Source organism: Artibeus jamaicensis, unplaced genomic scaffold, assembly GCF_021234435.1.
Source record: "Artibeus jamaicensis isolate MK-2021 breed Jamaican fruit bat unplaced genomic scaffold, CSHL_Jam_final contig_419, whole genome shotgun sequence".
Lineage (NCBI taxonomy): Eukaryota > Metazoa > Chordata > Mammalia > Chiroptera > Phyllostomidae > Artibeus > Artibeus jamaicensis.
Genome location: NW_026521824.1, coordinates 3,155,195 through 3,168,362, shown reverse-complemented (window position 1 = coordinate 3,168,362; position 13,168 = coordinate 3,155,195). Strand labels below are relative to the sequence as shown.

Genomic DNA, 13,168 nt, shown 5'->3' with positions numbered 1-13,168 from the left:
TGGTCTTTCATGCAATTTCACAGCAATGTCACTGAGACCACGGTCATATGAAGGTGGCGAGGGGCTGGCCCTCTAAGATGGCTTCCTTTCCATGGCAACAGTTGATATGACTGATAGCTGAGGAACCCATTGGACCCTCAACTGGATTACTACCCCAAGCCTCTCCATATGGATTGACTTCCTTGGGTAACCTCAGAGAATTTGGATTTTTTAAAAAATAATTGGCAGCTCAGAGTGCCAAAAATGAGAAACCTACTCTACAAGATAAAAATTTTGCCATTGCAAGGTTTTGTTGTTGGATATTTTTTCTTATAAAAATTTTAAAATCTAGCTTTGTGCAGTATCGTAGCCAATGAGGTTTATCCGAGGCACGATTATTGCTAATTGAAAACTTTTCCCAATACCCCATCATGATGACTTGAAATATAGTCGGCACTGGCAATTTTTTATGGTCTCTATAGATACTGAATACTTTGGTTTAAGAAAAAAAACAAACAAAAAATTTTAAATGTGCTGGGATTTGGGCTTGAAGTTGCATTGAATCTGTAGATCAACACAGAACTGACTTTTTAACAGTATTACATTTTCCAATCTATAAATATCTCTCCATTTATGAAATCCTATTTAATTTTTCCCAGCAATGTTTTGTAATAAATTTAACATATCTTTTGTTATCCTTAAATATTTAATGTTTTGTTGCTAAAATGGTATTTTAAATTTTTTTTTTCACTTGTTTGTTGCTAATACATAGAAAACAATTGGGTTTTTTTTGTATATTGACCTTATACCCACTGACCTTGCTAAATTCACTTTTTTGTCCTAATAATTTTGATTTCCTCTTAAATTGGCATGTTAGAGTGTTTCCTAATTTCCAAGCAAATAAAAAAAATCTTTTGGTAGTGATTTCTAATTTTATTGGGCTATGTCTGGTGTAAAACATCAACGACTCCTACATTGTCTTCATAGATTATATATAATAATGAATTTAACTACAAGTATATAAAGGATATATTTTACATTATACATAAACAATAATATTATGTTTTTATATAGAATGGCCTTTTAGCACTTTTTAATGTATCTGGCCTTGATTTCAACTTTATTTTATGACAATACCTCATTCCTGCTTTCTCTTTGTATTTATATAACCTATAGCTACCTCTAGCCCTTTGTTTTCATTTCTTCTTTAACTTCCAAATGCAAACGATTAATAGGTGGATTTTTAATACCTCAATATATCTTTTTGTTTTTAAACAGGGGAATTTAGCTCTTTTGCAATTATTAGACTGGAATCTTTCTGTTTTTGTCTGCCCATTCATTTATGTTTATTTTCTACTTTACCTTGATGTTGGTTCTTTTTCTTTGTATTAGCTTAGGAAAGTTTCTCTTCACTCCTTTGTTGCCCTCCTGTTAATTCTGAAGTTTTAATTTGTCTCCATAATGCTCGTGTTTTTCCTCCCATACCTAGTAGTTATGAGGAAACCTGTATTCTTCTAGTAATATTTCAAAATTGACCAATAAACATGTTTACCAAAACATTTCACCTACTCACACACCTATCCCTTCAGCGAGATGAAAATTTTAGAAATTGTTATTTTACTTCCCCACTTTCCCGTAGACCCCCACACCCAACTCCTCTGAAGCATATCTTCTATATGAAGTCTCCTTCCTGAACATTTACACCATGTATTCCTTTTTTTAAAGATTTTATTTAATTTTAATATATTTTATTGATTATGCTATTACACTTGTCCCATTTGCCCCCATTTCATTCCCCTCCACCCTGCACACCCTCTACCACCCACACTCCCCCTTTAGTTTATGTTCATGTGTCTTAAGTTCTTTAGCTTTTACATTTCCCATACTATTTCTGCCCTCCCCCTATTTTCTACCTACCATCTATGCTACTTATTCTCTGTACCTTTTCCTTCTCTCTCCTCCTCCCACTCCCCTGTTACTAACCCTCCATGTGATCTCCATTTCTGTGATTCTGTTCCTGTTCTAATTGTTTCCTTAGTTTGTTTTTGTTTTAGGTGTGGTTGTGAATAACTGTGAGTTTGCTGTCATTTCAATATACATGTATTTTATCTTCTTTTTCTTAGATAAGTCCCTGTAACATTTCATAAAATAAGGGCTCGGTGATGATGAACTCCTTGAACTTGACCTTATCTGAGAAGCACTTTATCTGCCCTTCCATTCTAAATGAAAGCTTAGCTGTCGAGACCAACCTTGAATGTAGGTTCTTGTCTTTCATGACTTGAAATACTTTTTTCCAGCCCCTTCTTGCCTGCAAGGTCTCTTTTGAGAAATCAGCTGACAGTCTGATGGGAACTCCTTTGTAGGTGACTGTCCCCTTATCTCTTGTTGCTTGTAAGATTCTCTCCTTCATTTGAATCTTGGCTAATGTAATTATGATGTGCCTTGGTGTGTTCCTCCTTGGGTCCACCTTCTTTGGGACTCTGAGCTTCCTGGACTTCCTGGAAGTCTATTTTTTTTGCCAGATCGGAGAAGTTCTCTTTTATTATTTGTCCAAATAACTTTTCTACGTGTTGCTCTTCCTCTTCCCCTTCTGGTACCCCTATATTTTGGATGTTGGAATGTTTAAAGATGTCCTGGAGGTTTCTAAGCCTCTCCTTCTTTTTTTGAATTCTTGTTTCTTCATTCTTTTCTGTTTGGTTGTTTCTTTCTTCCTTCTGGTCCATTCCAATGATTTGAGTCCCAGTTTTCTTCCCATTATTATTGGTTTTTTGTGCATTTCTTTTCATTTCACTTAGCGTAGCCTTCATTTTTTTTATGTAATTTGCGACCAAATTCAACTAATTCTGTGAGCATCCTGATCACCAGTGCTTTGAACTGAGCATCTGATAGGTTGGCTATCTCTTGGTTGCTTAATTCTATTGTTTCTGGAGCTTTGATCTGTTCTTCCTTTTCAGCCTTTTTTTTTTTTTGTCTTGTCGTGCCTGTTATGTAGTAACGGGCAGTGCCTTAGGTGTTCACCAAGGCTGGTCAACCCAGTCACTAGGTTGTGATGCTGTGTATGGGGGCGGGGTCCCAGAGGGATCAATGGTGCTTGCTCTGCTCTCTGTAGGGCCTCAGTCCCTTCAGCTGCTTCCCCCAAGCAAACTGGGCCTTTGTGGTGCTAATTCCTGTGTGGATGAGCTTGTGTGTGTTCTAGGACTCTGTGGGTCTCTCCATCAAACTCTCCTGTGAGGTTGGGAGTCTCTCCCTGTGCCTCAACCCCCACAGGCATTTTCAATCAGTGTTTTGAGGCTTTATTTCCTGGTGCTTGGACCCTGGGTTGCACGGTCTGTCTCTCTCCCCAGTTATCTGCGTGCAAATGTGGGACCACTGCCGGGTCAGCCAGCTGCCTTGCACACAGTACCCTGCTTCTCAGTTGCCACCTCTCTGAGTCTGCCCATTACCAGCCTGTGCCCAGGATCTGCCAGCCACTGTCTGTGCACACAGGGTCCACCCACTGTGTCTTGCGCACCCGGGGTGCTTTGTGCACCCAGTGTTGCTGCTTCCTATGCTGAGACCCTTCTCCGCTCAGCCTCCCAACTCCACCCCACCTACTGGTCTGGTTGAATGTGTCTATTTCAGCTCCTTGGCTGTTCAACTTCCACACAGTTCAATTTTCTGTCAGTTCTGGTTATTTTGTTTCTAAATTTTTGTTGTCCTTATTTTGGTTGTGGGAGGAGGCACAGTGTGTCTACCTATGCCTCCATCTTGGCCAGAAGTCCAGATTTTATTTATTTTTCAAGAGAGGGGAAAGGAGGGAGAAAGAGAGGAAGAAAACATTGATGTGACAGAGAAATATCTATCAGTTGCCTCTTGCACGCCCCCAACTAGAGACTACGCCCACAACCTAGGCATATACCCTGACTGGGAATCGAACCTGTGACCTTTAGATTTGCTCGATGATGCTCAACCCACTGAGATACACCAACCAGGGCTATACCGTGTATTTCTTATTTCATTAGTGTCATAACCATACTTGTCAGCTCCAAAAGTTGCTGCTGAGCCTGGCGCTCAAAATGTTTATTGAATTTAGACATAAATATATGTATTAGAAGGTAAGTTATCCACAACAAGCACTTTACTCTTCATCTACCCAATACTGAAACCTTTTTTTCTATAGTATAATTATCAATAGATTAAAGATGTCTGAATTTTTTCCTCAGCTAGGATCCATGGGCAATATATAAGCCCTGGAGTGTCTATAATTTTTTCTTTTGCTCTGGAAAATGAATGACATTTTGTCTGGTAATAGGATTGTTGGCTATTAGTTGCAGTTTCTCTCTTCAGTTTGTAGCTATTGTTCTACTGTCTTCCAGTTTCATTGTAGCAAATGGGAACTCTAATGCTAGTTTTATTTACTTTGCTCTTTAAACATAGTCTCCTCTTTGTCCTGGCCTAGTAACTCAGTTGGTTGGAGTGTTGTCTCATACACCAAAAGGTTGTGGGTTCAATTTCCAGTCAAGGCACATGCCTGGGTTGAGAGTTCAATCCCTATCGGAACATGTATGGGAAGCAATCAATGGATGTTTCTCTCTCACATCGACATTTCTCCCTGTCTCTCTCAAATCAATAAACATACCCTCTGGTGAGGGTGTAAAAAAAAAATGCGTCCCCTGGCTGGTGTGGCTCAGTGGATTGAGTGCAGGCCTACAAACCAAAGGGTCACAGGTTTGATTCCCAGTCAGGGCACATGCCTGGGTTGCAGGCCAGGTCTTCATTTGCAGGTGCATGAGAGGCAACCACACACCGATGGTTCTCTCCCTCTCTTTTTCCGTCCCTTCCCCTCTCTCTAAAAATAAATAAATAAAATCTTTTTAAAAAGGATTCTCTTCCTATCTTTAATGTTGGGTTATTTAATTATGATGTGTCTTGACACCAAGACAGATTTCTCCTTGGATCCAACTTCTTTGGGACTCTCTAAGCTTCCTGAACTTCCATGTCTATTTCTTTTGCCAGATTGGGGAAGTTTTCCTTCATTATTTTTTCAAGTAAGTTTTCCATTTCTTGCCCTTCCTCTTTTCCTTTTTGCACCTCTGTAATTCGGATGTTGGAATGTTTAAAGTTGTTCCAGATGTTCCTAAGCCTCTCCTCAATTTTTTGAATTCTTGTTTCTTCCTTCTGTTCCAGCTGAATGTTTATTTCTCCCTTCTGTTCCAAATCGTTGATTTGAATCCTGGTTCCTTTCTCTTCACTGTTGGTTCCTTGTGTATTTTTTATTTCACTTTGTGTAGCCTTCACTTCTTCCTTTATTTTATGACCATACTCAATCATTTCTGTGAACATCCTGATTTCCAGTGTTTTGAACTCTGCATCTGATAGGTTAGCTATCTCCTAGTCACTTAGTTCTTTTTCTGGAGTTTTGATTTGTTCTTTCATTTGGGTGATATTTTCTTGTCTCAGCACACCAGCCTGGATGAGTGTTTCTTTTTTAAGTCTGTGGTTGTCAGACTTCCATACAGTTCAATTTTCTGGCAACTCTGGTTGTTTTTGTTTTTAAATTTGCTATTATCCTTCTTTTGGTTGTGCAAGGAAGCAAAGCATATCTACCTATGCCTTCAATCTAGGCTGAAACTATAAAGGGAACAATTCTTTATCATTTGTACAGTATGTATATATAATATAGCAGCAAATTTACATTACAAAAGCCCTCCCATGAAAATCAAAAGTGGGCGTTTTTGTACCTAGAGGAGTCAAATTCATAGAGATGGAAGTAGAATGGTGATTGCCAGGGCCTGGGGAAAGGGAAATGCGGAGTTAGTGTTTAATGGGTACTGAGTTTCAGTTTGAGAAGATGAGAAAGAGTTCTGGAGATGGATGTTGGTGACGGTGCACAGTAATATCAATGTCCTTAATGCCATTGAACTGAACAATTAAAAATGACAACAGTAATATATTTTATGTTATGTAAATTTTACCATGATTTTTAAAAAATTTAAGTAAGTATTTGGTTCCAGTTAAGGCCCCTAAAACTGACATGATGAGGTCTCTGGTGACTCAGGATGTGGACAAATAGATTAGTATGCAATGTGCTCATAGAGGAACAAATGCAATACTTGACTCTAAAAGGAAAACACAAAAACCCTAGCAAATCTGTACAGGATTTTAAGAAAATGGAATCCGAAAACAGTATAGTGTGTCCAATTTGCTTTTTGATCCATTTGAAATATGGTGTTGGAAAAGAGCTCTACAGATCATCTGGGCCACCCAAAAGGTAAAAAATTGGGTGGGTCTGTCACCAGACCAATTCTGTGTCCTGCCCAGGCATGGTGAGGGGACCTCCATGCTCTTGACTCACGCGGGAAAATTTTTGAGAATGAGTCCAAATGACAGTGAAAGCAAGTTTTATTCAGGTAGAGAAAAAGAGGCTAGGATGCACTAGTGTGAAAGAAGCAGAAATACATGTTGGAGTAGATGCAGGCAAACTCGTGAGGTGCACATTGCATCAGTCAATTCTTAGGGTTTTATGCGTTTCCAAGGGTATCCTTTCTCTACTTTGTGGTGCCAGATTCTGACTCCACCTGCTGGTTGGTGGAAGGGCTCTTTTTCCTAATATGGTTTGCTCAAGAAGTGTCATGGCTATAGACCCCCTTGGCCTTCTTCTACTTGTGGTGTTAGTTTTGATTATAATGATGGTATAATGAGCTTTGGGGTCTGTCTCTGGTCAATTTTTCCTCCATCTTGGATTGATCTGGTTTTAGCCAGTCCTAGTGGTTGTTGACTTCGGGACCACTGCAGGGGTTTTCCTGCCACGAGCTGTTTCCCTTTGATCATGCTCAAAGATGGGGGCTCTGGTGAGAGGACCTACCTGGCTTACTGGCCTGAGATGCCCACTCCTTCCTCATTCCACTTGCTGGGAGTTTTTCTTAATTTCTTTCTATTCTGCCTCAGGTCCTAGAGTAGATTCAACCTGAAACATTGCTGGAGACAAAAATGACCAAACTAGACCTGACCAGGTAGTTCAATTGGTTAGAGCACTATCTTGATACACCAAGGTTGTGGGTTTGATGCTTAGTCAGGGTGCATACAGAAACCAACCAATGAATGCCGCGGACCAGCCTCGCCAGGAGAGGGGAGGGGGTGGAAATGAGTCAAGGACGCAGGGAGTCAGGTTGGAGAGGTCTCAGCATCCCGCTGAGCCGAGCCCCGAACTCCGTTTATTCAAGGCTTTTATTACAATTATGGGGAATAAGCAGGGAGGGGGGCCGCACCCAAGCCAGTTTCTTTGTCCTTTCTGCAAAGCTACTCCACGGAACAACAGGGGAACACAGGGTGCTATCAAAACTTCCCTGTTTATCAAGCACCGGTGCATGACCTACCCTTCTACAGGGAAACAGGCTGTCTAGCTTATGCTAATAAGTTCTTGGGAAACCTATTATCTACCCACAGCAGGTTCCAGGCAGGGAGCCAAGCAAGGTGGAGAGGAACTGTGCCACAGGCCGCGGCCTTGCCAGCTGGTCCTGGCCCCCCCCCCCCCCGGCTTTGCCAAGGGGGGCTTGTGGCGCATCTCCACAAGCAGTGGCTATGCCGGCTGGTCCTGACCCCCTGGCTTTGCCATGGGGGGCTAGTGGCGCCCACAAATGAATGCATGAACAGCCCTGGCTGGCGTGGCTCAGTTGCAGCTTCATCCCGTAAACTGGAGGGTCTTGGTTTTGATTCTCAGTCAAGGTACATGCCTAGGTTGCAGGTTTGGTCCCTGGTCAGGGTGTGTATGAGAGGCAACTGATTGATGTTTCTCTCTCCCACTGATATTTCTCTCCCCCTTTCTCCCTCCCTTCCCTTCTCTGTAAAGTCAATGAACATGTCCTCTGATGAATATTTTTTAAAAAATAGTAAGTGGAACAACTAATCGATGTTTCTCTCTCTCTCTCTTTCTCTCTCTCTCCCCCTCCCCTTCCTTTCTCTCTTTTTTGAATAAGTAAATAAAAATTATTTTTTGTAATGACCAAACTGAAGCTGTCCTACTTTGGGCACATCAGGAGAAGGCAGGGCTCTTTGGAAAGGACAACAATGCCTGGAGAGCAGAAGGCAGCAGGAAAAGAGGAAGACCAAATAAATATGTGACAGACTGACTCCATAACAGAGGCCAAGGCATGAGTCTACAGGAGCTGAGCAGAGCTGCTAAGGACAGGACATTGTGGACATCACTCACTCACAGAATTGCCAGAAGCTGGAGCCAACTCCACTGCATGCAAGACAAAGCACTGTATGTAAGTTACCATGTTTTGGGACAGGACTGCTAGAAATATGAAAGCATAAGAGAGGAAACAATGAAGGCTTCCTATGTAAATGTGCTTTTCAGATAGGATTTTTCTCTGCTTGAGATGCATAGTACTTGGTACTGCTCCCAACAGACAGAATTCTGTTTAGCTCCTGGGCGTGTGCAGAGTCCAAATCGACCACCAGGGGGCAGGAGCCCTGGTGTCATACAGATCCTTGTGGGAGCAGCAACCAGCTCAAGCTCTTCAAGGCACCATTTTGTACGCTACAGCTTGAGAGGCCTACAGAAACTCCAGCTACTTCTAAGTGGGAAAAGCATTTGACAGAGGTCAGGGTGGACTGGCCTCCCTGTCCACAGGAGGTGCCTCCAAATTTCTCTGCTCATGTGAAAGGCCTGATTTCTCCCCCTGTTGATATAATTTATCTTAATACCAATATCACTACCACCAACAGGCTGGGGGTTAATTCTGTTTTTTGAGCATTTGTAGAGGCACCATTAACTTTTGTCACTAATTTTAATATAGTGGAATTTATGAAAGATTTACTAGCCCTGCTGGTGTAGCTTAGCGGATTGAACATGGACCTATAAAGCAAAGGGTGGCTGGTTCAATTCCTAGTCAGGGCACATGCCTGGGTTGTGGGCCAGGTCCCCAGTGCGGGACACATAAGAGGCAACCACACATTGATGTTTCTCTCTTCCCACTCTTTCTCCTTCCCTTCCTGTCTCAGCACAAACCTTTTTACTTTGGTCATAAAAATATTTGCCTACATTTTCTTCTAAAAAATACAAAGTTTTGGCTTTGAAATTTTAGACTTGAATCCACCCAGAATTTAGTTTTGGGCATGGTACAGAGTAGAGATCTATTTTGACTTTTTAATAACTGTCCAGGGACCATAGACCCTCCTTTCCCCACTCTTTATATATTAGATTTTCATACATACATGGCTCATTCTCTGAGCTCTCTACTGTTTCATTAATCCCAAGCCAACCACATTATCTTAATTACTATAATTTTATAATGTAATAAACCCTTGATGTTTTGTTCTTTCAGGAGTGTCCTGTCTGTTCTTGGCCCTTGGCACTTTCATATAAATTTCAGATTTGCTTTTCAAGTTCTCCATATAATCCTGTTAAAATTTTGATTGACAGTTGTTGCTCTTACCTAAAATGGCACGGAGGGCGAGCGAAGCTGCCGGCTCTCAGGGTTTCTGCTTCTGCCACAAGGACAGGGGCTGCCATCAAGAGGACCAAGAAGGCCTCCAGCTGATGCCCAGGTCCTCCCCTGCCCCAGTCTCCTCCTGTTCACTGCCCTGCCAGGGCTCCCTGGGTCATTAATATCTACCAGGGTTTACAATCTTTTGGCATCTCTGGGTCACAATAGAAGAAGAGCTGTCTTGGACCACACATGAAATACACAAACACTAATGAAAACTGATGAGTAAATAAATGGTTTTAAGTAAATTTACAATTTTGTGTTGGGCCGCATTCATTACCATCCTGGGCCCATGGGGCATGTGGGCCACAGGTTGGACACCCCTGTTTCTAGACAGTCTGTCAATGCCCCCAAACAGGGCCTTCTCTCCCAGGCTGCCCATGGGAGGGGCACAGACCGGCCTTCCCAACAGCGCCCTCACAGCCCTCTGCAGGTATCAGTTAGATATCAAGAAGCACTTGGGCAACCAGAGGTCACAGCTCTGAGTGCCAAGAGTGTCTCTGGAGTCAATACAGAGAAATCAGGGAAGGGACGGAAAAGGAGCATGGTGCTAGAGGATCTCAAATTCTCTCCCCAGTTACCTGGCCTCTGCCCCCAGATGCCTTGTCCTACCCCTTCCAAATTAGGACTCTTTTGTCCTTGACATTTTATTCTTGTGTATGACCTCAATGCTTCCTGTGGTGGCTAAAGTTGCTATGTTCTTGTACTTGCTGAGGAAGAAATGGGACTGGGGGAGCTGTTCCACTGCACTCTACCCTGCTGAAATGCCACTGAGTGAAACTGCCACCTGCCCCATTCTTTTTCATTGGTCCTAGATAGCAGTGTGAGGAGCTCCTCGTTAACATGCTGGCTCACCCATACACTTCTCCCTTTTGTTGGCAATGAGCTTCTCCCCTGACACACACACACAGCACAAAAAATTTTAAAAATGTTTTGATTGGTGATTGGCATTAAATCCATAGATCAATTTGGATAAACTGATATCTATATGCTAAATACTATGCATGGCCCTGGATAACAGTGAACAAGACAGACAAGGGACCTTCCCATCAAAATTAAAATGAAATCTAACCTATTTACTATGGCCTTTGTAAACCATTCCACACATAAACTGCACTTCTCCCCACCCCCAGCTCATCCACACTGTCCCCTTTCTCTGTGCTCCAATCACACCATCTTTCACATTCCTAACTCCCCAAGCTCTCTTCCAGTTCTATTTTTGCTGGAATCTGTCTCCATACCCTGTGGGCGCCACTAGCCCCCCATGGCAAAGCCAGGGGGTCAGGACTAGCCGGCATAGCCACTGCTTGTGGAGATGCGCCACAAGCCCCCCTTGGCAAAGCCGGGGGCGGGGGGGGGGGGCCAGGACCAGCTGGCAAGGCCGCGGCCTGTGGCACAGTTCCTCTCCACCTTGCTTGGCTCCCTGCCTGGAACCTGCTGTGGGTAGATAATAGGTTTCCCAAGAACTTATTAGCATAAGCTAGACAGCCTGTTTCCCTGTAGAAGGGTAGGTCATGCACCGGTGCTTGATAAACAGGGAAGTTTTGATAGCACCCTGTGTTCCCCTGTTGTTCCGTGGAGTAGCTTTGCAGAAAGGACAAAGAAACTAGCTTGGGTGCGGCCCCCTCCTGCTTATTCCCCATAATTGTAATAAAAGCCTTGAATAAACGGAGTTCGGGGCTCGGCTCAGCGGGATGCTGAGACCTCTCCAACCTGACTCCCTGCGTCCTTGACTCATTTCCACCCCCTCCCCTCTCCTGGCGAGGCTGGTCCGCAGCAATACCCTGTTCTGTATTTGTATGCCAGGCTCCCTAACTTCAAGCAGGTCTTTGGTCAAATGTTCACCTTTTCAGGCAGGACATCATTCTATCTAAAATAGCTACAACAGCCCTGGCTGATGTGGCTCAGTGGGTACAGCAACAGCCTACGAACCATAGGGTCATCGATTCAATTCCCAGTCAGGGGAATCAAACATGCCTGAGTTGTGGGTCAGGTCTCCAGGAGGGTGCATGAGAGACAACCACAATTAATGTTTCTCTTCCTCTCTCTCTCTCAACTTCCTTCCCCTGTAAAAGTAAATAAAGTCTTTAAGAAATTACTTTAAAAAAACAGGTGCAACACATCTCTCTCATCTTTGCTTTACTTTTCTCCATAGCACTCATCATTATCTAACATATAAAGTTTGTTTCTGTTTTTGTCTCTCTACTAGAAAATAAGCTCCAGGAACCAGAAATTCTGTCTTGCTTCTTGTTATGTCCTCAGGGCCTTGATTTATGCATGTAACACAGTAGGCACGTAATGAATTGGTTGAATGAAAGAAGCAAAACCAAACAAATGATAGAGAGGCTTGAAAAAAGCCAGCCGAGATCTCTGAGTTGGTAAATGTAGTCACAGCTGTCTAAGTCCTAGAAATATTTGGCTAATGCTTAAGCATTATAATAAAAACTCCATTCAGGAGTGCTCTGAGCGAAGCCAGGTGCTGGCTAACAGTGACCACGTCGATTCTGAAGAGAAAGCAAGATGACCGGCTCTAACGAGTTCGAGCTGAACCAGCCACCTGAAGACACCATCTCTTCAGTGAAGGTCAGTCCCAACACCTCCCAGTTCCTGCTGATCTCCTCCTGGGACACGACGGTGCGCCTCTACGATTTGCCAGCCAACTCCATGTGGCTCAGGTACCAGCACGCAGGCGCCATCCTGGACTGTGCCTTCTAAGATCCAACACATGCCTGGAATGGGGGATTAGATCATCAGTTGACAATGCATGATTTCAACACTGATCAAGAAAATCTTGTTGGAACCCATGATGCCCCTATCCAATGTATTGAACACTGTCCAGAAGTTAATGTGATGGTTACTGGGAGCTGGGATCAGACACTTAAATTGTGGGACCCCAGGACTCCTTGTAATGCTGGGACCTTCTTGTAGCCTGAAAAGGTGTATACCCTTTCAGTGTCTGGAGACAGGATGATTGTGGGCACTGCGGGATGCAGAGTGTTGGTGTAGGATCTGTGGAACATGGGCTATGTGCAGCAGTGCCGGGAGTCCAGCCTGAAGTACCAGACTCGCTGCATTCCAGCATTTCAAAACAAGCAGGGTTATGTACTGAGCTCTATTGAAGGCCGAGTGGCAGTTGAATACTTGGACCCAAGCACTGAGGTAAAGAAGAAGTATGCTTTCAAGTATCACAGACTAAAAGAAAATAACATTGAGCAGATTTACCCAGTCAATGCCATTTCCTTTCACAACATCCACAATACATTTGCCACAGGTGGTTCTGATGTATTTGTAAATATCTGGGATCCATTTAACAAAAAGCGACTGTGCCAGTTCCATTAGTACCCCACCAGCATCTCATCGCTTGCCTTCAGTAACGATGGGACCATGCTTGCAATAGCATCATCATATATGTATGAAACAAATGACATAGAACATCCTGAAGATGGTACCTTCATTCACCAAGTGACAGATGCAGAAACAAAACCCAAGTCACCGTGTACTTAACAAGATTCCATTTAGGGTGACTTCCGCCAAGATGGAGACATAGGTGGAGGAACCACCATGCCTCTGTGCACAACCAAATCTAAGAACAACTATTTTTAACAACAATCACAACCAAGCCACACGGAAAATCGACAATACGGAGCCCAAAGACAACTAAATGCTCAGCTAAACCGGTAAGAGAAGCGAAGCCAGCAGCGGAGCAGGTTAGCAAGGAA

General features: G+C 43.1%; 1 long non-coding RNA gene, 1 other non-coding gene and 1 pseudogene across 2 annotated transcripts; all 3 read left to right on the top strand.

Annotated features, from left to right (window-relative positions):
* The first annotated feature begins 329 nt into the window (after positions 1 to 329).
* Positions 330 to 464, top strand: LOC119064797 (U4 spliceosomal RNA). The gene has a single exon (XR_005085476.2). It is a non-coding gene; the product is annotated as a U4 spliceosomal RNA (small nuclear RNA).
* A 7,091-nt stretch (positions 465 to 7,555) lies between these two features.
* Positions 7,556 to 9,666, top strand: LOC128627509 (uncharacterized). The gene is made up of 3 exons (XR_008391707.1): positions 7,556 to 7,683; positions 7,935 to 8,225; positions 9,386 to 9,666. It is a non-coding gene; the product is annotated as an uncharacterized LOC128627509 (long non-coding RNA).
* Positions 9,667 to 11,969: 2,303 nt separating this feature from the next.
* LOC119064356 (mitotic checkpoint protein BUB3-like) lies at positions 11,970 to 12,953 on the top strand (annotated as a pseudogene).
* Positions 12,954 to 13,168: the final 215 nt, after the last annotated feature.